A 23,370-nucleotide genomic window follows, 5' to 3' on the forward strand; every position below is an offset into this window, starting at 1 on the left:
AGCAGGGAAGAGGCAGAGAGGGAGGTGGGGAGAGAATTCCAAGCAGGCTCTTGGCTGTTAGCACGGAGCCTGATGTGGGGCTCTATCTCACAAATTGTTGAGATCATGACCTGAGCCAAGATCAAGAGTCTGAAGCTTAACTGACTGAGCCACCTAGGTGTCCCTCAAATTTTGTTTCTATATAGTCACATCAGTCAATTTCTTGAATAAATTCAAAGGTGGAAAAACTATTCCTTCTAGGATGACTTGTTAAGTAAAGAATACTACAATTCATGGTAGCCCATAATTCAAAAGGATTCACACAAACAAAATAACACACACTGAAAAAAAATGTTTGCTTATATAACATTTATTGGACACAAACCAAATGTGTTATTTTTAGCCCGTTTTCCAAATAACTAAGGTTACAAATCTACCTTGTCTTGTACTAGAAAACAGAATTTTAAAAATTAGTTGGCATAAACATGGTAATAAATTACATAATTCCCTCCCAAATTCTTTGTATTTAAAGTTTTCTACAGTTATACACTAACAGGATCCAAAGTTTACCACATTTTTCTGTAGAACAGAACTCATAGGATTTTTGAAGATTAAATACAAAGCATATTATTTGGATTATCCCAGGACGTAGATCACATGATTAGATCTCTTCTCAAGATGAAGAAATGAGATCTAGAAAGGTTACAAAATTGCCTAAGATCATACAGTTATTAAAGTGGTTGGGGCGCCGGGGTGGCTCAATCCATGGAATCCGAATAAATTCACAAAGATCGGGGCGCCTGGGTGGCTCAGTCAGTTAAGTGTCGTGTCCGACTTTGGCTCAGGTCATGATCTCACGGTTTTTGAGTTCGAGCTCTGTGTTGGGCTCTCTGCTGACAGCTCAGAGCCTGGAGCCTGCTTCAGATTCTCTTTCTCTCTTTCTCTCTCTCTCGCTCTCTCTGCCCCTCCCCTGCTCGTGCTCTGTCTTTCTCTCAAAAATAAACATTAAAAAAACTTTTTTAATAAAAAAATTCACAAAGATCAAAAGGGGAAATTTCAGAGTTTAAGATCTCATGTGCAGAATGAACTCAAAGTCAAACAAAAAGAACTCAGGTTTCTTGGCAGTTGGGAAGGAAGAATAAAACTAGAAAAGTGGTATCTCCAACAGAAATGGTTTAATTACTTATTTAATAAGTTTATAAGTTTAATTACTTACTCGGGCATTGAGAATAGGGACAAGAGAAGTTGGTATAAACTCCATTCAGTAGACACCGGGTCTGATGTGCCAGTGTCCTGTACAAGGGGAGACAGTCAAATGGTGGACATACGCGGAGCTAAGAGCTGTGCCAGACCTCAAGGCAAGCACCATCACTCCCAACGCTGCTGCAACTTTTGGGTTTGTCACTGCATCAGACTGGGAGCCCCTAGATGTTGTGTCTTTCACCTCTGCTTCCCTAGCTTCTAGCAATAACTGGCACATTTTAAGTGTTAAATAAATGTTTGACAAACATGAATAAATGCATTCCTATGGGACCTGCTTTATACTTATTACAATCTCTCCACTTTTTTCTCCTAGAAAACAAATTCCCACTGCGTCAGCCTGTCCATAAAAAGAATAAGCAGCCTCATGAGGCAATGAACGTTGCTTGGTTCACAGGACAGTTTAAGCAGAAAATGGGCTGTTGTATGGAGTGAGGTGTCAGGTAAAACACTGGACTAGAAATTAGTAATTTTCACTTCAAAGTTTTTGTTTTTAATCTCTGTTCAACACCTTTCAGAAAACCATTTGCTTTCTCCCTAGTTGTCTCCCGACAAGAACATCCAGCTCTTGATTTCGGCTCAGGTCATGATCTCGGGGTTGTGGGATAGAGCCTGGAGCCCGCTTGAGATTCTTATTCTCTCTCTCTCTCTCTGCCCCCTCCCTTGCTTACATGTGCTGTATTAAAAACAAAAAAAAAATTTTTAAAGATAACTGGCTGTTTAAAGTAAAAATGGCAACAACTAATTATTGTAGGAGTGATCTTTCTTTCTTAAAAAAAATTATTTTTAAGTCATCTCCACACCCAATGTGGGGCTTGAACTCACAACCCCGAGATCAAAAGTCCCATACTCCATCAACTGCACCAGCCAGGAGCCCCTGGAATTTATATTTATTATCACACTTCTTTTACATAGAAGTAAAAGTAGTAAAACAATAGAAGTAAAAACAATATCACAAAAAGCAGAGAGAAAGGAAATGGAAATATACTGTTGTAAGGTTATCATATAATACAAGAAGTGATTTAATATTGAAAGTAGATTGTAATAACTTAAAGATGGCTGTAGTAAACCCAAAATCAACTATTAAAATAACAAAACAATGTTACAGCTAATAAACCAATCAATGAAGGACATACTATGCAATCATAAAAATAAATGAGACAAAGAGAATAAATAGGAGGATGGTGGATTTAAACCCTATGACATCAACAATCACATTAAATGTAAACAGGCTAAATATTCAATTAAAAGGCAGAAATTGGGGCACCTGGATGGCTCAGTTGGTTAAGTGCCTGACTTTGGTTCAGGTCATGATCTCGCAGTTCATGAGTTCGAGCCTTGCATTGGGCTCTGTGCTGACAGCTCAGAGCCTGGAGCCTCCTTCAAATTCTGTGTCTCCCTCTCTCTCTGGCCTTCCCGCGCTCATGCTCTGTTTCTCTTTCTCTCTCAAAAATGAATAAACATTAAAATAAATAAATAAATAAATAAATAAATAAATAAATGGCAGAAATTGTCAGACTAAATAAACAAGATCTAACTATATGCTGCCTACACAGAAATCCACTTTAGGTATACAGCCACAAAGAGATTAAATGCAAAACTATGGAGAAAGATGTAACATGTTAACAGTAATCAAAAGAAAGGAGGAGGGGCACCTGGGTGGCTCAGTCCGTTGAGCATTTGACTTCAGCTCAGGTCATGATCTCACAGCTCGTGAGTTCAAGCCCCGTGTCGGGCTCTGTGCTGACAGCTCAGAGCCTGGAGCCCGCATCAGATTCTGTGTCTCCCTTTCTCTCTGCTCCTAACCCACTCACATTCTTTGTCTCTCTCAAAAATAAATAGGAAGGAAGGAAGGAAGGAAGGAAGGACGGAGAAAAAGAAAGGAGGAAAGAAAGAGAAAGAAAGAAAGAAAAGGAAGGAGTAAATAACATGCCTGAGTGTCTTTTAATTTCAGCTCAGGTCATGATCTCAAGATTTGTGGGATTGAGCCCCACGTCGCACTCTGTGCTGACAGGCAAAGCCTTCTTAGGATTCTCTCTCTCTGTCTCTCTGCCCTTCCCCTGCTTGCTCACTTTCTCTCTCAAAATAAATGAACATGTTTTTTTTAAAAAAAGAGGAGGGGCCCCTGGGTGGCTCAGGTCATGATCTCACGGTTCAGGAAATTGAGCCCCACATTGGGCTCTGTGCTAGCAGTGTGGAGCCTGCTTGGGATTCTCTCTCTCTACCCCTCCCCCACCTATTCTTTATATAAATAAATAAACTTTATTTAAAAATTTAATTAAGAAGGAGAAGTAACTATATATTACCAGAAAAAGTTTATTTCAGAGCAATGAATAGCCTTAAATAAAGGTCCTTTTACAATGATAAAGGGGTCAATTCATCAATACAACATAAAAATTCACATGTTTATACACATATTAACAGAGCCTCAAGAGAGGAAGCAAAAACTGATAGAATTAAGAACAATTGACAAATCCACAATTAATAGTTGGAGATTTCAACACCGCTCACTCAATAACTCACAGAATAAACAGTAAGCATATAAAAAACAAATACTACTTACTATCAACCACTAAACCACAAAACCACTGACATTTAGAGTACGCTCCACCCAACAGCAAAATAACTCAATTTTTTCAAGGACACAGAGAACTCGTACTGAGATAGACCGTATCCTAGGCCATTATCAAAGTTGCAATACATTTGAAATTATTCAAATCATACAAAGTATGTGCTTTGATCACAATAGAATTAAATTGGATAATCACTCAAATTGACTATCTTCCCCTATTCTCTCTCTTATCATTGAAAAATCTCCATACGAATGACCCAAAAGAACTGTTTTCCTCTTCTCCTCCACCCTCAAAATACACCTCCTTACATTTCCAAGACCAATTACTAACACTTTTTTTCAGAAAGTTTTATTCAGAAAGTTTTATTTTCCCTATAAAACAAACAACAAGAGGTGCCTCGGTGGCTCAGTGGGTTAAGCGCCTGACTCTTGATTTCAGCTCAGGTCATGATCTCATGGTTTGTGAGATCAAGCCCCGTGTCAGGTGCTGCACTGACAGCTCAGACCCTGCATGGGATTCTCTCTCTGCCCCTCACCCACTCATGCCCTCTCAAAAATAAACAAACTTGGGGCACTCACATGGCTCAGTCGGTTAAACGTTCGACTTCAGCTCAGGTCATGAACTCACGGTTTGTGAGTTAGAGCCCAGAATATGGCTCTCTGCTCTCAGCGCACTGAGCCTGCTTCAGATCCTGTCTCCCTCTCTCTCTCTGCCCCTCCCTCGCTTGCATAAAATACAACCACGCTTTCTCTCTCTCAAAAATAAACATTAAAGGGGCGCCTGGGTGGCGCAGTCGGTTAAGCGTCCGACTTCAGCCAGGTCACGATCTCGCGGTCCGTGAGTTCGAGCCCCGCGTCAGGCTCTGGGCTGATGGCTCGGAGCCTGGAGCCTGTTTCCGATTCTGTGTCTCCCTCTCTCTCTGCCCCTCCCCCGTTCATGCTCTGTCTCTCTCTGTCCCAAAAATAAATAAAAAACGTTGAAAAAAAAAAAATTAAAAAAAAAATAAACATTAAAATAAATAAATAAACTAAAAAAAAAGAACAAGACACAATTTAGGATTACTGAACACACATGTGCTAGGAAGCATACAAAGTGCTCATTTATTTTAATCCTCATAAAATCTTATCTTTTAGATAAGAATCAGGTTCATGAAAATTGAGTAATGTAGACAAAGTCAGCTACTGGCACAGGTTGGTTCAAACAGGCTAGTTTAACTCCAAAGTCTTTTATTTTTGCTATGCAGTATTTTCTTAACTCCAATATCCAATAAGGCATTGATTTATAAATTACTTCACAATGCTCTCAAATACAGCATGCCCATCTGAATCTGCATATGTAAAATACCTTAAGAATTGAAAACTACCTAAATGGCTAATAACTGATGATGAGTGGTGAATAAACTATGGTAACATCTATGTGATGGAACAGTACACATATCAATAAGCCTAGATACCACCAATCTACCAAAACTACTTGCCAATGATAACTTCTACAGTGCCAAATTCAATGGTCAATTCTTATTCAACCTTTTAAGCTATATATATTTTTTAAATGTTTAATTTGTTTCTGTTAAATTTCTAAGAATAGGGGCGCCTGTGTGGCTCAGTCGGTTAAGCGTCCGACTTCAGCTCAGGTCACGATCGCACAGCTCGTGGGTTCGAGCCCCACGTCGGGCTCTGTGCTGACAGCTCGGAGCCTGGAACCTGCTTCCGATTCTGTGTCTCCTTCTCTATTCCTCCCCTGCTCATGCTCTCTCTCTCTCAAAAATAAATAAAGATTAAAAAAAATTAAATTTCTAAAAATATTTTAGAGAGAGAGCATGTGAGCAAGCGGGGGAGGGACACAGAGGGAGGGAGACAGAGGATCCAAAGCGGGCTCTGTGCTGACAGCAGAGAGCCTGATTCAAGGCTCAAACTCAAGAACCGTGAGATCATGACCTGAGCCGAAATCAAGAGTCAGATGCTTAACCGTCTGAGCCACCCAGGCACTCCTAAGCTATATTTGATATACCTGATTACCCCTTCCTCTCCAAAATACTTTTTTTTTTTCCACTTGGCTTCCCTGACACCATACTCTTCTGGCTCTTATTTTTCAGTTCCTACTTCAGTGTCACTTCTCCTTTTCTAAACTTCTAAATACATGTCCTGATTTTTATCCTATCTTGTTACCCTATCTTTTTCAGTGTTCTTTGCAGGTTCCTCCAGCCAGAATTCCACTTGTAAATGATGTCCCATTTGCTTCAACATTTCCCTGAACTTTAGGCCTGAAATTCAACTGCTACTCTACATCTTCTGGATGTCTTAATAGGCCCCACATTTATCATACCACAATCCTCCCATCCTCCGAAGACCTACTCCATTTTCAGTTTTCCAAATCTAAGTAAATGGCTCCACTATTCATGTGGTTCCTCTGGTCAAAAACCTTCAAGTCAGCCTCACTCCTAGCCAAACCATTGGCAAATCCTTCCAACCACTCCTTACCACCTCCACTACTACCACTCTGATTCAAGCCACCTTCATTTTTTTTTTTTTATGTTTTTATTTATTTTTGAGACAGAGAGAGACAGAGCGTGAGCAGGGGAGGAGCAGAGAGAGAGGGTGACACAGAATCCAGAGCAGGCTTCAGGCTCTGAGCTATCAGCACAGAGCCCGACGTGGGGCTCGAACTCACAGACTGTGAGATCATGACCTGAGCCGAAGTCGGACGTTCAACCAACTGAGCCACCCAGGCACCCCAAGCCACCTTCATTTCTAACCAGGACTACTGTAAAAGCAAAATCTTCTAACTGGTTTCCTAGTTTATGCTCTTATCCCTCTCAAATCTATTCTCCAAAAAGTAACCCCAGTAAAGCTCTTAAAAAGTAAGGCAGATCATGTCCCTCTCCTGCTCAAAACTCTATTGGAATAAAATCAAAAATCTTTACCAACATGCCCATATGACCATAGTTCACTTCCTGGTCTCATCTCCTTCCATCCTCCCTCTTGCTCATTCTGACTCAGAAATACCTGTATCCTCACTGTTCCTCAGACTGCACCAAATATGCCATGCTTTCTCTCTCTCTGCCTGTCCCCCCTCTCTAAAAATAATATATATTCTTAAGAAAAGAAAAAGAAAGAGTGGGGGCACCTAGGTGGGTCAGTCAGTTAAGCATCAGACTATTGATCTTGGCTCAGTTCAAGATCCCACAGTTCGTAAGATAAGTCCCAAGTCGGGCTCTGCACCGACAGTGCAGAAATAAATAAACAAAATATATAAACAATTTTTAAAAAGGTGGCTCAGTCGGTTAAACGTCTGACTCTTGATTTTGGCTCAGGTCATCACGATCTTAGGACTCATGGGTTCGAGCTGGCAACTGGTTCTGCTCTGACAGGGTGGAGCCTGCTTGGGATTCTCTTTCTCCTTCTCTCAAAATAAGTAAACATCAAAAAAAGAAAAAGAAAAGACAAGACAAATATGCCATGCTTTTGTCCCAAGACTTCTGCACTTGCACTTGCTATTTTCACTGCTTGGAACGCTGTTTTCATCAATACTGGCAGGACTTTCTCATTCAAGTCTGCTCAAAAGTCACTTCCTTAATGAAATGTCCCCCCTGGGGTGCCTGGCTAACTCAGTTACTAGGCATGCCAGCCAGGTACCCCCTTGGTAACTCTTTCCTAGGTAGAGACCTAATCTCTCTACTATATAAAGAGTTCCAAGAACAAAAACAAAAACAACAAAAACCTACCCCCCAGAACATCCAACAATCCAAAAAGAGAGGGGCAAGGGACACAAGCAGACATTCCATGGCAACCACCCCCCCCCCCAACAAATTCCCCTTAAAATGTTACACAACATGGATGAACCTTGAAAAAAATAATGTCAGGAGTGCCTGGGTGGCTCAGTTGGTTGAGCATCCAACTTTGGCTCAGGTTATGATCTCATAGTTAATGGGTTCGAGCCTCACATCAGGCTCTGTGCTGACGGCTCAGAGCCTGAAGCTTGCTTTGGATTCTGTGTCTCCCTCTCTCTCTGCTCCTCCCTCATTCATGCTGTCTCTCAAAAATAAATAAAAGTTAAAAAAAAAAAAAAAGAAGAAGCCTCTTAGACTAGAATATGATGAAGGATGTTTGGGAAGTAGCCATAGAGAAGGCTGAACAGGGAAGTCAAAGACCAGTTTGCAAGAGAGTCTTAGCATACCATGGAACCTCAAATTAAAGCATGTAAGTAGAGATGAATAAAGGAACCTCACATGTGGTCCACAGACCACCTTCATCAGAATTACCCAGAGCGCGTGTTGAAAACGCTCATTCTCACATTCTATTTACCCAACTCCCACTCCCAGACCTACCGAATCAGAATCTAACCAAGCTTCCATGGTTGAACATGTAGGTTGTTTATAGTGGTCTGTTGTAATACTCAACTCGGTACACACACCCATTTCTAAAAGAATTGCTGGTGAACCGTTGTACATTGCAAAAGATATTTTTGCATGTTTACAAAAAAAGGTCAATTTCTTTGCCCTCTAGCTCTCCAAAAATTCTAAAGCTTTTGATTTGTATTACTAAATTACCCTTCCAAAAAGCCGGTACCTATTTATTTATATTTCCACTATCAGAGTATGAGAATCTGGTTCCCTCATTTCCTCACCAATGATTTCAATATATTTTTTAAGAAACAAAGTCTGGGTTAATAAGAGTTTAAATTATAAGAAGTTTTAGACTATCACAATCACTAGGGAAATTCAAACAAAAACCATGAGATACCACATCACACCCATCAAGATGGCTATTACCAAAAAAGAAAAGAGAAGAACAAATGTCAACAAAGCCATGGAGAAACTGGATCCTTGTTGAGCACTGCTGGTGGGAATCTAAAATGGTGCAGTTGCTATAGAAAACAGTTCGGTTACAGTTTCCTCAAAATATTAAATATACAATTACCTTATGATCTAGCAATTCTCCTGGGTATATAGTGAAAGAAACAAAAGCAGAGATGCCAAGAGATTTTGTATACTCGTGTTCACTGTAGAATTATTCACAAGAGCCAAAAAAGGTAGAAGCAACCCAACTGTCCACTGACAGATGAATAAACAAAACATGACATTTTGTAATATACAATGGAATATTTTTCAGCCTCGAAAGGAAGGAAATTCTGACACATGGATGAACCTTGACAACATTTTGTTAAGTGAAAGAAGTCAGTCACAAAAGGCAAATGTTACATGATTGTACTTACATGAGGTACCTACAATAGTCAAATTCATAGAAACAGAAAATAAAATGGTGATTGCCAGGGGCTGAGAGGAACAGGGAACTAGTGTTTAATGGGTACAGTTTCTGCTGGGAAGATTCAAAAGTTCGGGAGATGGTCATACAACGATATAAATTTACTTAATGCCCCAAAGCTATACACATTATATTTTTTAATTTTTTAATTTTTAATTCATTTTTTAAATATATTTTTAATGTTCATTTATTTTTGAGAGAGAGGGGGAGAGCATGAATGGGGGAGGGGCAGACAGAGGGGGAGACAGGATCTGAAACAGGTTCTGTGCAGACAGCAGTGAGCCTGATGTGGGGCTCGAACTCATGAACCAGAGATCATGACCTGAGCTGAAGTCAGACGCTTAACCAACTGAGCCACCCAGGTGCCCCAAAGTTATACACTTTAGAAAACGGTTAAAATGATAAATTTTATGTTAATACCACAAAAGGATAAAAAAGTTTTAGACTAAAATTCATTCATGCAATTGGTACTTATCTATCATCAAGAAGCTTGCAATGTAGTAGTTTGTAGGATATTTACAAACACGTTTTAAAAACTACAGTTGTATTCAAGAGATATTTACTATACAGTTATATATGCTAAACAACAGAGAACTAGAAAGAAGCAAACTAAAATCATCTGTTAACTTTCAACATATTTTATAGTGTAGTGACACTACAGGGAAATGCTTTACTTTTCAGTTTATCTGATTCATTTTTTCCATTGCAAGCTCTTTACTATAACGTTGGCCACAAAAACAGTTAATCCAAAAATACCACTTTCATATATATCTTTGGAATAGACTCATGTAAAAAAAGCTCCCAAGGGTTCCAAATCAACAACGAAAAAACCCAATAACTTGTCCCTTGTCAATTTTTAATCTAAACGAAACTATAATAAACAGGAAATTAAAAATTTTCAAGTAAGTAGTGCTAAATTCTAAATGTTTTACAAATGCAACAACAAAGTCCAAATGGGTCAGAGCCAAGTTTTAATCTCCCTCTAATTAAAAACAAACAAAAAACACCCCAAGCCTATTACAAACCAGATTTTAAAATCTTAGTTTCTTTTAAAAATTAAAAACAGGGGGGGCGCCTGGGTGGCTCAGTCGGTTGAGCGGCCGACTTCGGCTCAGGTCACGATCTCGTGGTCTGTGAGTTCGAGCCCTGCGTCGGGCTCTGTGCTGACAGCTCGGAGCCTGGAGCCTGTTTCCGATTCTTGTGTCTCCCTCTCTCTGACCCTCCCCCGTTCATGCTCTGTCTCTCTCTGTCTCAAAAATAAATAAACGTTAAAAAAAAAAAAATTAAAAACAGGGGCGCCTGGGTGGCTCAGTTGGTTAACCATCCAACTTCGACTCAGGTCATGATCTCACAGTTCATGAGTTCGAGCCCGGCACTGGGCTCTGTGCTGACAGCTCAGTGTCTGGAGCCTGCTTCAGATTCTGTTGTCTCCCTCTCTCTCTGCCCCTCCCCCACTTGTACTCTGTCTCTCAAAAATAAATAAACATTAAAAAAAATTAAAATAAAAAGAAACCCAACTCATTTTCTCAGAGTTCCTCGAAACTGAGGGTCAGGCCTGTGATCTGTGTGTGCTCTGCTGGTGAGATGCACCATCAAGAGTAATTCCACGGACAGCAGGAAGGATCTGGCAAAGTCTGCTCTGGGGAGAGCAGGACTGAGCAAGGGAGAGCTACCAACTTTCAGGGGTCCCAGCTTCTGGGTCCTGGGCTCAGCTGCAGTGTGATCTAATGCCAGCAGTGGAGTCTCTTGGAGACTTGCCCCAGTGGGGTTGGTCTCTGGCCCTCTGGGCATATAGGGAGTCGGCCAGCTCTCTTAAATCCTTAATAAATTAAAAAAAAAATTTTTATTATTTATTGTTGAGAGAGAGAGAGAGAGAGAGAATATGAATGTGAGTGGGGGAGGGGCAGAGAAAGACAGAGGGAGACACAGAATCTGAAGCAGGCTCCAAGCTGTCTGCAGAGCCCAACGTGGGGCTTGAACCCACGAACCGTGCGATCATGACCACTCACACTCTGTCTCTGACTCTCTCAAAAACAAACATTAAAAAAATGTGTCTTAATAAAAACAAAGTCCAGGATGAACTAAAACTAATATTCTAGAATAGTAATTCCTAACCTTGAATTTTATGACAACAAGACAGTGCAAGCACTGAACTTGGAGGTAAGAGATTCTAACAGGCACTTCAGGAGTATTTCTCCCCACCCCACCCCGTTTTTTTTTTTCATTTGTGAAATAAGTGGAGAATATCAGATGATTTCTAAGATCTTGTCTATTAACATTTAATGAAAATAACCTCAGGCAGAATAAAATTCATAAAACAACCAACAAATTATGTGGCATTCAGAACTCTAAGGAGCAGGAAAGAAGTAACTGCAGTGAAATGAAACAATGACAAGATGTCAAATTTTCAAAAAGGCATTTCCCAAACAGTCATCCCCCCGGAAAATTTATGGTTGAATAAAACTAAAAAAATGTAATATTGACTCACCATGATTCTAAAGTATTAACTATCTGGGCATCCCAGATCATGAGCTGAGCAATCCACTAAGAATCGTGCTAGTGACTCACACTCCTGAATGAGACTGCTTTATGTGCAGAGACAAGGCATCAATTAAAGGGTTTACAATGAAGTTTTGTTTAACTGGAATGCTTTAAGTGGAAGTTAATTCTGCATGAGCGATAATAGAGGTTTAATAACTAGCTAGTGACAATTTCTAAGCAAAAGCATCATGGCAGCTCACTAGCAAACAGTAATCTATGTATTACAAACACACAAACAACTTGTTTTCAAAAGAGGTCTTGGCTATGGACATTATTGGAGAAACACAAAATTTAATTTATTGTGAGTCAAATTATAAAACCTAGTGGAAAGTAGTTTGAAATCTCGGCTCTATTAACCAACAAGGAAACAAAGTACATCACTATGAGCTGAAGTGTCAATTTGTGCGGGCAAAAAGCCACTCTGTTTACATGTAAGAACCTTCAGGAACCAGCTGGAGAAGTAAGGGGAACCTGGGATAATGCATTCATTCACATCCTAAGTGGTACTGTCTTCATGTAAAAAAGGACAATATTGGTACACTTGTCCAAAACAGCCTGAGTTTAGGTCAAATCAACTGTCTGAATAATCATCAGTCTAGGAGAATGAACATGTCTAAGACAAAATAAAAAATGTGTAACATTTCCAATATGACTGCATATAACTACATGTTGTCCAATATGACAACATAAAATTTGCAAAAAAATACCATCATCCACTGATGGTGAGGGCAGTCTGATACAACCTTTCCGGAAGGCACTGTGGTTAATATTTATCAGGAACTTTAAAATGTTTATATCCTTTGATCAGTAATTCCACATCTAGTAATTTATCTAAAATAAGTGCCCAATATAAGATAAACTTTATACAATTTACGACATAACTTCATGATGAAATACTGCATAACTACTATAAATCCTGTTTTAGAAAAGAGACCACAAAATTCAAATGCATACAATTATTTAAAGACAAAAACTAAGACTAGTGGTTGCCTAGACCTGAAAGAGATGGTGGGGTGGGGTGGGGGGAGGGAGTGACTGCTAGTAAGTATGAGGTTTCTTTTTGGAGGAATGAAAAGATTCTAAAATTAAATTGTGGTGATGGCTACACAACCCTGTGAATATAATAAAATTTTTGAATTGTACATTTCAAATAGGTAAACTGTATGGTGTGTATGAATTCTATCTCACTCAAGCTGTTTAAGATACCAGTGAGGGGATACAAGTAACTGAAACAAGAAAATGGGGCCTGGAAAACAGGCACCAACCAAAGGGTGTGGGGTGGTGGGGGGGGGGGGTGCCTACTGCTTATTAGCTACAACTATGGGAGTTATCAGACTGTCCTATCTTTCAAAAGAAGTCTTCGAGGGGTGCCTGAGTGGCTCAGTTGGTTAAGCGTCTGACTTTGGCTCAGAACATGATCTCGCAGTTCATGAGGTCGAGCCCCACATCGGACTCTGTGCTGACCACTCAGGGCCTGGAGTCTGCTTTGGTTTCTGTCTCCCTCTCTCTATGCCCCTCCCCTGCTCGCACTGTCTCTCAAAAATAAATAAAGGTTAAAAAATGAAAACAAGGGGCGCCTGGGTGGCTCAGTCGGTTAAGCGGCCGACTTCGGCTCAGGTCATAACCTCGCGGTCCGTGAGTTCAAGCCCCGCGTCAGGCTCTGTGCTGATAGCTCAGAGCCTGGAGCCTGTTTCAGATTCTGTGTCTCCCTCTCTCTGACCCTCCCCTGTTCATGCTCTGTCTCTCTCTGTCTCAAAAATAAATAAACGTTAAAAAAAAAAATTTAAAAAAAAAATGAAAACAAGATGCCTTTGACCTGGATTTTTATGTGAAGTCTGATTTTCATACAAATTTTTGATTGCAGTGTAAAATACCTACAGGAAGATAAACAGAAGCATGCAGCTCAATGAACTTTCACAAACTGAATACACCTATGTAACCAGCACTAAAATCAAAAACAATCACACCCTTCCTACCCAAAGGGAAACCGCCACCCTTACCTTTAACAGTACAGAGTACTTTAGCCCAGGGATAGGTCTTTGTTATGAGACAGTTGTGTGCACTGTAGGGTGCTCTGAAGCAACCCTGGTCTCTTCCAGTTGTGGCAACCAAAGATGCCTCCAGACACTGCCAAATGCCCCTTGGGGAACAATATTACACCACACTGAGACCCACTGGTTTACCCTGTTCTTGAGCTTAATATAAATGGGGGGCACCTGGGTGGCTCAGTCGGTTGAGCGTCCGACTTCGGCTCAGGTCATGATCTCGCGGTCTGTGAGTTCTAGCCCCGCATCAGGCTCTGTGCTGGCAGCTCAGAGCCTGGAGCCTGCTTTCGATTCTGTGTCTCCCTCTCTCTCTGCCCCTCCCCTGCTCACGCTCTGTCTCTCTCTCTGTCAAAAATAAATAAACATTAAAAAAAAAATTAAAAAAAAATATAAATGGAATCCTACAAAATGGACTCTCTTGTATCAGAATCATAAAGAATATACTCTTTTGTGCCTGACTGCTTTTGTTCAGCATCTGTTGAGAGTCACCAATCCTGTTGCATTTAGCTCCAGTCTGTTCATTCTCTTTGCTTTATTATATTGCCATTGTGCGACTATATCACAAATTTATTCATTCCACTGCTGATGGGCATTTGAGCAGTTTCCAGTTTGAGGATATTATGAATAATGCTACTATGAACATTCCGTATAGGTCTTCTGGTGAATATATGTATGAATTCCTGTTGAATACCTAGAAGCAAAATTGTTATGTCAGCTTCAATAAGTTAGTACTTTTCCAAAGGGAGTTGTATCAATTTACACTCTTGTCTCCTTTTCTTTCATGCTAGCAATAGAAAAAAAAAGAAACTTAAATAATATTGAGCCAGATATCTTACAGCTGAATATATATACCCTGACAATTTGTGACCCGTTTACAAAGAGTATTTCAGGGGCACATGGGTGGCTCAGTCAGTTAAGCATCCGACTCTTGATTTTGGCTGAGGTCATGATCTTGTGGTTTGTTAGATGGAGCCCCACATCAGGCTCTGCTGAAAAGCATGAAGCCTACTCGGGATTCTCTCTCTCCCTCTCTCTCTGCCCCTCCCAGGCTCACGTGCATGAACATGCGCTCTCTCTCTCTCTCAAAATAAATAAACTTTTTAAAATAAATAGAATATTTCATTATATGGGAAAATGCTCACATGTAGTAAAGAGACAAAAAACAAAAAACCTCCAGTAACATAATATGCTTGAAAGGAAATACATCAACATTAACAATGGCCTATGAATGATTTCTCTTCAATTTGCTTTTTCAGTATTTTCTACAATAAACATGTAATAATGGAGTTGGCAAAGCTTTCCTATGCAACAAAAGCCTTGAGGGAAATTTAAAAAGTAGGTCGGGTACAAATTTCATTTTGCATACATTCATAAAGACCTAATTAAGTAATGGATAGATCACAGAAAAGTATAACGATCTCATAGAGCCATTGATACAGTTACTACCCACCCCTGTATACAGGGGTCCAAGACAGAACTTATATAAAATTCTACTCCAGAGTAAAAGAGAGTCTAGAGGGTAATTCTTAATTTGTAAGAGTGTATCACAAGACAGTAGTATATTTTTTAAGATTTTCTTTTAAGTTTACTTATTTAAGCAATCTCTACACCCAACATGGGGCCCAAACTCACCACCCTGAGCGAGCCAGGTGCCCCAAAAGAGTAGTATTCTGACATGATGGCTTATATAGCAGCTTACTATCATACTGTTGCTCCTCTCATTCCTTTAGAAACTCACTATACAATGGTCCAGAAGCAACACAGAAAATTAACATATCCAACATTCCCTTGAAATATATAGTTATAATTGCTACCTGCTGGTTACTATCTGAGCTGAGTATTTGGAAAGAGACACCTTTATTTTAGAAAATGATTATTAAAGTAGCCACCAAAAACTTACCAGTCTCCATTATAAGTGAGTTCTATTAAATGTTTATTTGACATGTGAAAATGTTATAAAACTCTTACTTCCTGTCCTAATCACTCTACTTAATTTTCTCTACTTTGTATCAAGGATTCTTCTATTGGGACAAAAATATGCCCATAATATTCAGTACAAACCCAAGGGACATTTCTTCCAAGAGAAAATACTAAATGTTAATATACTACACTAGGTAAATTATTTAAACCAAAATCATGTTACTTTAATGCTCTGAAGATTAGCTAAACTGGAATCTTAAAAGATCACTATTCTGAGCACTGATCTCATCTCCATTTCCTTACTTTGAGTAACCATGCTGATATTTACGTAATTTCAAACCACAAAGGAAAAAAAATGACAGTTCTGAGGCAAAATAAATAAAAACCAGTAGAAAATAAACTTTAAAAAAAAAAAAAAGTAAGCTCTAAGATCCCAGTAGGAAACAAACTTCTATTAAAAGCATTTTCCAGGGCATGTAGGGGTGTGTCTGGGTGGCTCAGTTGGTTGAGCTCAGGTCACAATCATGGTTCATGGTTCAAGCCCACATGAGGCTCTGCGCTGACGGCATGGAGCCTGCTTGGGGTTTGTCTCTCTCTCTGCTCCTCCCTGGCTTGCTCTCTCTCAAAAAATTAAACATTTTTTTTTTAAAAGAGCATTTTCTGGGGTGCCTGGGTGGCTCCGTCAGTTAAGCGTTAGGCTCTTGGTTTCAGCTCAGATCATGATCTCACCATTCATGGGCTTGAGACATGTGTCAGGCCCATGCTGACAGTGTGGAGCCTGCTTGGGATTCTCTCTTCCTCTCTCTCTCTCAAAATAAATGAATCAACTTTAAAAACAAACAAATAAATAAAATGCTAAAGGGCAGGGCAGGGAGCACCTGGCTGGCTCAGTCTATGGAGTGTGCTATTCTTGATCTCCAGGTAGTAGTGAGTTCGAGTGCCATGTTACGCAAAGAGCTTACTTTAAAAATATTCTCAGGCACCTGAGTGACTCAGTCAGTTCAGCGTTTCAGCTCAGGATATGATCTCACAGTTTGTGGGTTCAAGACCCGCATCAGGCTCTGCACTTCCGCACTGTCTGTGCGGAGCCCACGTGGGATTCTCTCTCTCTCTTTCTCTAAATAAATAAATAAATAAATACATACATACATACATACATACATACATACTAAGCCTGATTTAAATTTCTCATTGAACTAGTAACCATAATTAACTGGTAGCCAAAATAAATCTATTCAGTAGAATGCTTTGCAAGCTATGCATATATAGTTTCCTTCCCAGGATATACCTCAAATCATAAACACACTTTTCCATCCTCTTCTTTTCTGAGTTCAAGTATAATAGGATACAATGGCTTCAGATACACAATTCAATAGAACTGAGACACTCTGAGACACTCTCCCAATTCCTAACAATTTGTCCAAACTCAAAGAAAAACTTTCCTAAGTCAATCTGAGAAGTGCACATCTGCTTGACCTGCTCAACATACAATAAATATATACAAAGCTTTTACTCTGAATAACATGAACATCTACTACTGAACTAGAATGTAAGGTCAAAGCAAGCTAGTCGAGTTAGACACATGAACAATAAAACCCCTTTCAGAAAGTATTATATGGCTTTTCTCATGAAAGCATTTTCTATACAAATCTAGACAGGCTACTCTTCAGGTCTATTAAAAAGAGATCCTAAGGGGTGCCTGGCTGGCTCAGTTAGAAGAGCATGCAATTCTTGATCTCGGGGTTGGGAGTTTGAATCCCATGTTGGCTGTAGAGATTACTTAAAAATAAAATTTTTATTAAAAAAAGAGGGAGGGGCACCTGGGTGGCTCAGTCAGTTGAGCGTCCAACTTCAGCTCAGGTCATGATCTCACAGTTCATGAGTTAAAGCCCTGCATCAGGCTCTGTGCTGACAGCTCGGAGCCTGGAGCCTGCTTCAGATTTTGTGTCTCCCTCTCTTCCCCCCTCCCCCACTCACACTCTGTCTCTCTCTCAAAAATAAACATTAAAAAACAATTTTTTTTTTAAAGAGGGAGAGAGAAAGATCCCAGGAACACACTTTTGACATTTAAGCTTAAAAATCATTATCTTGGGGCGCCTGGGTGGCTCAGTCCATTGAGCCTCCGACTTCGGCTCAGGTTGGGCTATGTGCTAACAGCTTGGAGCCTGGAGCCTGCTTCAATTCTCTCTCTCTCTCTCTCTCTCTCTCTCTCTCTCTCTCTCTCAAAATTAAAATAAACATTAAAAAAAATTTTTTTAAGTTACAGTTACATAGGCTCACACACTATTAGTGTTAAAAGAAATGTTACAGATCAGCTAGGCGAGTAGCCCCTCATTTTTAGGGTCTGAGAGACTTTATGTAGTAATTACAAGAGTTTCTAGAGCCCTATATAATAGTGGCGATACATATAGTATCTGATTTTGGAAAAAACACAAAAAGATAAAACTTTACTATAAACTGTTAAAGTTTTAAAATAAACTTGTAATTTATTTATAATATTATTTATATATACATTTGAAAAGGTCATATATATTTGTAAGACACTATTTATATAGCTCACAGATAATACCTGCATGGATTCTAAGGTTATCTTTCAATAATTCTGCAGTGGCCCATTGTTTGATATCTGAGTATGAGACTATATCCTTATTTTACCTAAGAGGATATTAAAGATCAGGATAATGTGCTTAAGATCACACAACTAATAAGCTGCAAAGCCTAGAATACAACTTGGGACCTAATGATCTTTTTGCTATACTATGTGGGTGTACTGTTTAATTTTATTTTCAGACCACGCATAAAGTCACTGAAAAAGCTGATTATAATATACAAGCAATATAAATATAACTGAAGAAAAGTCTCATTTAAAACAGCAACAAAGAGGGGCGCCTGGGTGGCTCAGTCGGTTAAAGCATCCGACTTCGGCTCAGGTCATGATCTTGCGGTCCATGAGTTCGAGCCCCGCGTCAGGCTCTGTGCTGACAGCTCAGAGCCTGGAGCCTGTTTCAGATTCTTGTGTCTCCCTCTCTCTCTGACCCTCCCCCGTCATGCTGTCTCTCCCTGTCTCAAAAATAAATAAACATTAAAAAAATTTTTTTTTAATAAATAAATAAATAAATAAATAAATAAATAAAACAGCAACAAAGAGGGGAGCCTGGGTGGCTCAGTTGGTTAAGTGTCTGACTTCAGCCAGGTCATGACCTTGTGGTTCATGAGTTTAAGCCCCGAGTCCGGCTCTGTGCTGACAGCTCAGGCCTGGAGCCTGCTTTCGATTCTGTGTCTCCCTCTTTCTCTGCCGCTCTCCCACTCACACTCCGTCTCTGTCTCTCTCTCAAAAATAAACAAATATTAAAAATAAATAAATGAATAAAAATTAAGGAAAAAAAAAGGGGGTGCCTGGGTGGCTCAGTAGGTTAAGCATCTAACTCTTGACTTCGGATCAGGTCATGATCTTGCAATTAGACTCACAGTTCCTGAGTTGCAGCCCCACACTGGGCTCTGTACTGAGTTCTGTGCTGGCAGCACAGAGCCTGCTTGGGATTCTGTCTCCATCTCTCTCTGCCCCTCCCCTGCTTGCTATTTTCCCCTCTCAAAATAAATAAAAATAAACTTAAAAAAATATTAAATAATAAAATAGCAACAAATAGGTGAAATACTTAGGAAAAGACTAACAAGAAACAGAGATTTTAAATGAAGAACACTTAAAAATTACTGCCAAGGAACACCAAAAACTTAAATTCTTAAGACAAAACATTCCATGTTCTTGGATACAAAAGCCATCTTAAGATATTAGTTCTCCCTAAATTGATCTAAAATGTAATGCAATCTAAAATACAATGCCAAAAGGATTTTTAGGAACCAGACAAACTGATTCTAAATTAACATGAAAGGGCACCTGGCTGGCTCAGTTGGAGGAGCATGAGATTCTTGATCTGGGGATTGTGAGTTCAAGCTCCACACTGGGTGTAGAGATTACTTTATTATTATTATTTTTTAATTTACTATTTTTTTGAGATAGAGTGCACATGAGCACGGGAGAGGGGCACAGGGAAAGAGAGAATCCCAAGCAGGCCCCAGGCTCAGTGCAGAGGCAGATGCAGGGCTCCATCCCACAACCCTGGGATCATGACCTGAGCTGAAATCAAGAGTTGGACGCTCAACTGACTAAGCCACCCAGGCGCCCCTAGATTACTTTATAAAATAAACTTAAATGAATGAATGAATGAATGAATGAATTTAATGTAAAAAACAAATAGTAAGAATGGTAGAGAACTTTCTGAAAGAGTAAGGAGAGCATACAAGCTTCTCTAGATATGCATTATAAAGTTCTAATAATTTAAAAGGTGAAATTGGCAAAAAGATCAACAGATCAATAGAATGAATGTAACAGAATAGAAAGTCCAGAAGATCAAAATACATCTGGACATTTAATGTATGATAAGGTGACATTTCAAACAAATGGAAAAATGATGGAATATTCAATAAATTATAATGAATTACTATGGGTAGCTATCTGAAAAAAATTAGAAGTTGGACCTTTATTTATTTATTTTTTTAAACTTTTTTTGTGTATTTATTTATCTTTGAGAGAGAGAGCGCACGAGCAGGGCAGGGGCAGAGAGAGGGAGACACAGAATGTGAAGCAGGGTCCAGGTTCCAAGCCGTCAGCACAGAGCCCAACACGGGGATTGACCCACAAACCGTGAGATCATGACCCGAGCTGAAGTCGGACGCTTAACCAACTGAGCCACCCAGGCACCCCTAGAAGTTGGATCTTTAAATTCCAGATGAATCAAGGATCTAAAATTAAAAACAAAACACTCAAAGTTAGACAAAGCCATGGCCATTTTTTTTCTTTTTTTTTTTTTTAACGTTTATTTATTTTTGAGACAGAGAGAGACAGAGCATGAACGGGGGAGGGTCAGAGAGAGAGGGAAACACAGAATCTGAAACAGGTTCCAGGCTCTGAGCGGTCAGCACAGAGCCCGACGTGGGGCTCGAACTCACGGACCGCGAGATCATGACCTGAGCCGAAGTTGGACGCTTAACTGACTGAGCCACCCAGGCGCCCCTATTTTTTTCTTAACTGAGTAGAGAAGACTTCTAAAATGATATAAAACCTAGAGGTCAAATGAAAGAAATGACAAATTCAATTATACAAAGTATAATTTTTGGAAAACAAAAAAAAAAATACTGTAAACAACTCAAAAAATATACTGAAAGGTAGGGCACCTGGGTGGCTCAGTCAGTTAAGTGTCAGACTCCTGACTTCAACTTAGGTCTTGCTCTCACGGGTTCAAGAGTTCAAGCCCCACATCAGGCTCCATGCTGATAAGTGCACACTGACAACTGCAGAGCCTGCCTGGGATTCTTTCTCTCAAAACAAATACACTTAAAAAAAAAAAGATATACTGAATAATTAAAATGATTTGCAATTCTGAGTAAAAGGTTAATTTCTCTAACACATAATTCTAACAGATCAATAATAAAAAGACCATTCAATAGAAAAATATGCAATGGATATGGAGGTCTCAGAAACATATTAATGGTTTTTAATAACATGAGAAGACATTTAATATCACTTGTAATTAAAGATTCACAAATTAAAACTACACCAATATATCATTTTATATTTATCCACCTGGAAAGAGATAAGAATTGCTAACAGGTTATTGGCAAGGAAGGATGTATAAAGTCATTCTTTGTGCTTTACTACAAGTGGTGGGGTGAACTGGTACATGAATCCCATACTTTTTGAGCCAGAATGCCAATTCTCAATGTTTATCTAACAAATAACACTCACAGACATAGAAAATAATGTACAAGAATATTCACTGCAGCACTGCTGATAATGTGCTGGAAAGAATTTAAAAGTCTATCAGGAAGGGACTGGGTAAAGACATTACAGTACATCTGGTAGGCAAAAAGTATGAGACAGCTCTATTTCTAATGATATGAAATCAACTGAGATACATTAGTGAATGATGCAGGCTAAAGAACAGTGTGTATTGTATGCTACCATTTATGTATGTGTGTAGGGACATACTGAATGTATGGGTACCTCTAGAAGAATTCCCAAAAAAAGGTAAATAATAATTGCTTCAGCAGAAAAAAAAAAATGAGTGACTGAGTACGAAGAGAAGACTTACTTTTCACCGCAAATCCTTTTATACCTTTCAGATTTTATGCTACATAATGTATTACCTACTCCAAAAAAAGTCAACAAAGTGAAATTCTCAAGTATAAAACTGTTGACATTGGCCTTAATGTAGAACTGTCCTAGTGTCTTGGGACATTAATTATACTGACCCTTGGCCCAGGAAGAAATGAAAATCAGAACTAGGTATAGGATGTCAAAGAAAAAAACTAATCTTCAAGTTCTTTATTACATCTGACAGTCTGCCTAAACCGGCTAGGATTATTTTCTGGGGTGGCAAGAGCTCCCTTTGGTGTACATTATACCATTAGTGACCACTGTATTTTTGGTCTATTAAAACTGCTAAATAATTTGACAATAAATTACATTAATAAACAAATAAATAAATAAAACTGCTGAAGATTGCTCAGGCCATGGCTATTAGTAAGTTTACAAAAGTAAGTTTTACCAAGGAACTAGCACTATATTGGCCTATTAGACTAATAATGCAAAAAACAACATACAATAATGAGGCTTCTAATTAGAAGAACAAGAGCTTTGTCAGAAGTTACTTTACTACAATCAGCAATTATAATTAAAAAAGAAATTAGAAAGCACTCAAATAATTGTTGAATACAGAAATGAACTATAAGCTATAAGCTAGGTGTTGTGATACTGGGCTACCCAAGATAGATTATTACTTCTGATTTTATGGAATATACAGAAGAGTCTAATGGTGAAATAGGCATCATACAAATAATTAATTAAAACTGTGATAAATCCTATAAAAGTGCAGAGTACATTGAGTTCCCTACACAAATCTAGGATTATCAGAAAAGATTTATCCCCAAATTGATATTTAAGCATATTCTGAAGAACTGAGGAGCTGCTTTCCAGACAGAAGAATTAGCTACAGCATGTACAAAGTCCTTGGGTCAGCTTTGAACCTTTAAGGAATGGGGGGAAAACGTCAGCAAGCTAGACCATTCATAACAAAAAAGTACAAAGAAACGATGCTGGAGAAGTAGGCAAGGCCAGATCACATCTGGTTAAATGAAGATTAAAGGGAAAACAGAAGTTTTCGGGTAAGTGACTTGACTAAATTTGTTTTATAAAGATAATTCTAACTGCTGTGAGAAGAGTAGATGAGCATATACTGCTTAGGTTACATACTATATGTAGTAACAGTATAAAGAAATGCAAAGGAACAATAAATTCAACTGGTGATGATCTCTGGTAAGGAGGCCCACAATGGAGGCTGGAAGAAGGAAGATGCAAGCAGGTAAGGAAACACAGAAGACCCCAACTGTAGTGGTAATGTTTTACTTCCTAAGCTGCAAGGTGGTTAAGTATTTATTGTAGTATTACTTACTACTTTTTCTGTATTAATATCCCATATTACTGACCCCCTTTAAAAACAAGAGTGAATGAGGAAAGACCATTTATAATTGACTCTAACAGTCTTAGGACAAGGTGGCCTGCCTAGACTAGGATGGGGAGACTAAAAGTAAAGAGAAATCGCAAGAGTTGAGCCTCAGTAAGTTGCTGATAGAGCCATTTAATGAAATGGTACAATGAAGATCTAGCTTTGGAGCCAAGATCAACACGTCAGTCTGGGCAACTCAATTCAAAGTACCTCTGAGAGTGGTTAA

At 39.1% G+C, this 23,370-nt stretch overlaps 1 protein-coding gene across 7 annotated transcripts in view; it reads right to left on the minus strand.

Moving 5' to 3' along the window:
- GJC1 (gap junction protein gamma 1) overlaps nt 1-23,370 on the minus strand; it is a 34,685-nt gene that overhangs the window by 6,502 nt on the left and 4,813 nt on the right. The window contains exon 1 of one of the 7 annotated variants that reach the window (XM_042966382.1): nt 13,834-13,856. The exons of 3 other annotated variants lie outside the window; for them this stretch is intronic. The gene's annotated coding sequence lies outside the window, so the exon portion shown is untranslated. Of the gene's footprint in view, nt 1-1,195; nt 1,848-2,506; nt 2,526-11,564; nt 11,722-13,833; nt 13,857-23,370 lie in introns of those variants that run through there. 3 more of the 7 variants (XM_042966383.1, XM_015542758.2, XM_015542756.2) reach the window with 3 other exon arrangements.

This window comes from Panthera tigris, chromosome E1 (assembly GCF_018350195.1).
Source record: "Panthera tigris isolate Pti1 chromosome E1, P.tigris_Pti1_mat1.1, whole genome shotgun sequence".
NCBI classification, from domain to species: domain Eukaryota; kingdom Metazoa; phylum Chordata; class Mammalia; order Carnivora; family Felidae; genus Panthera; species Panthera tigris.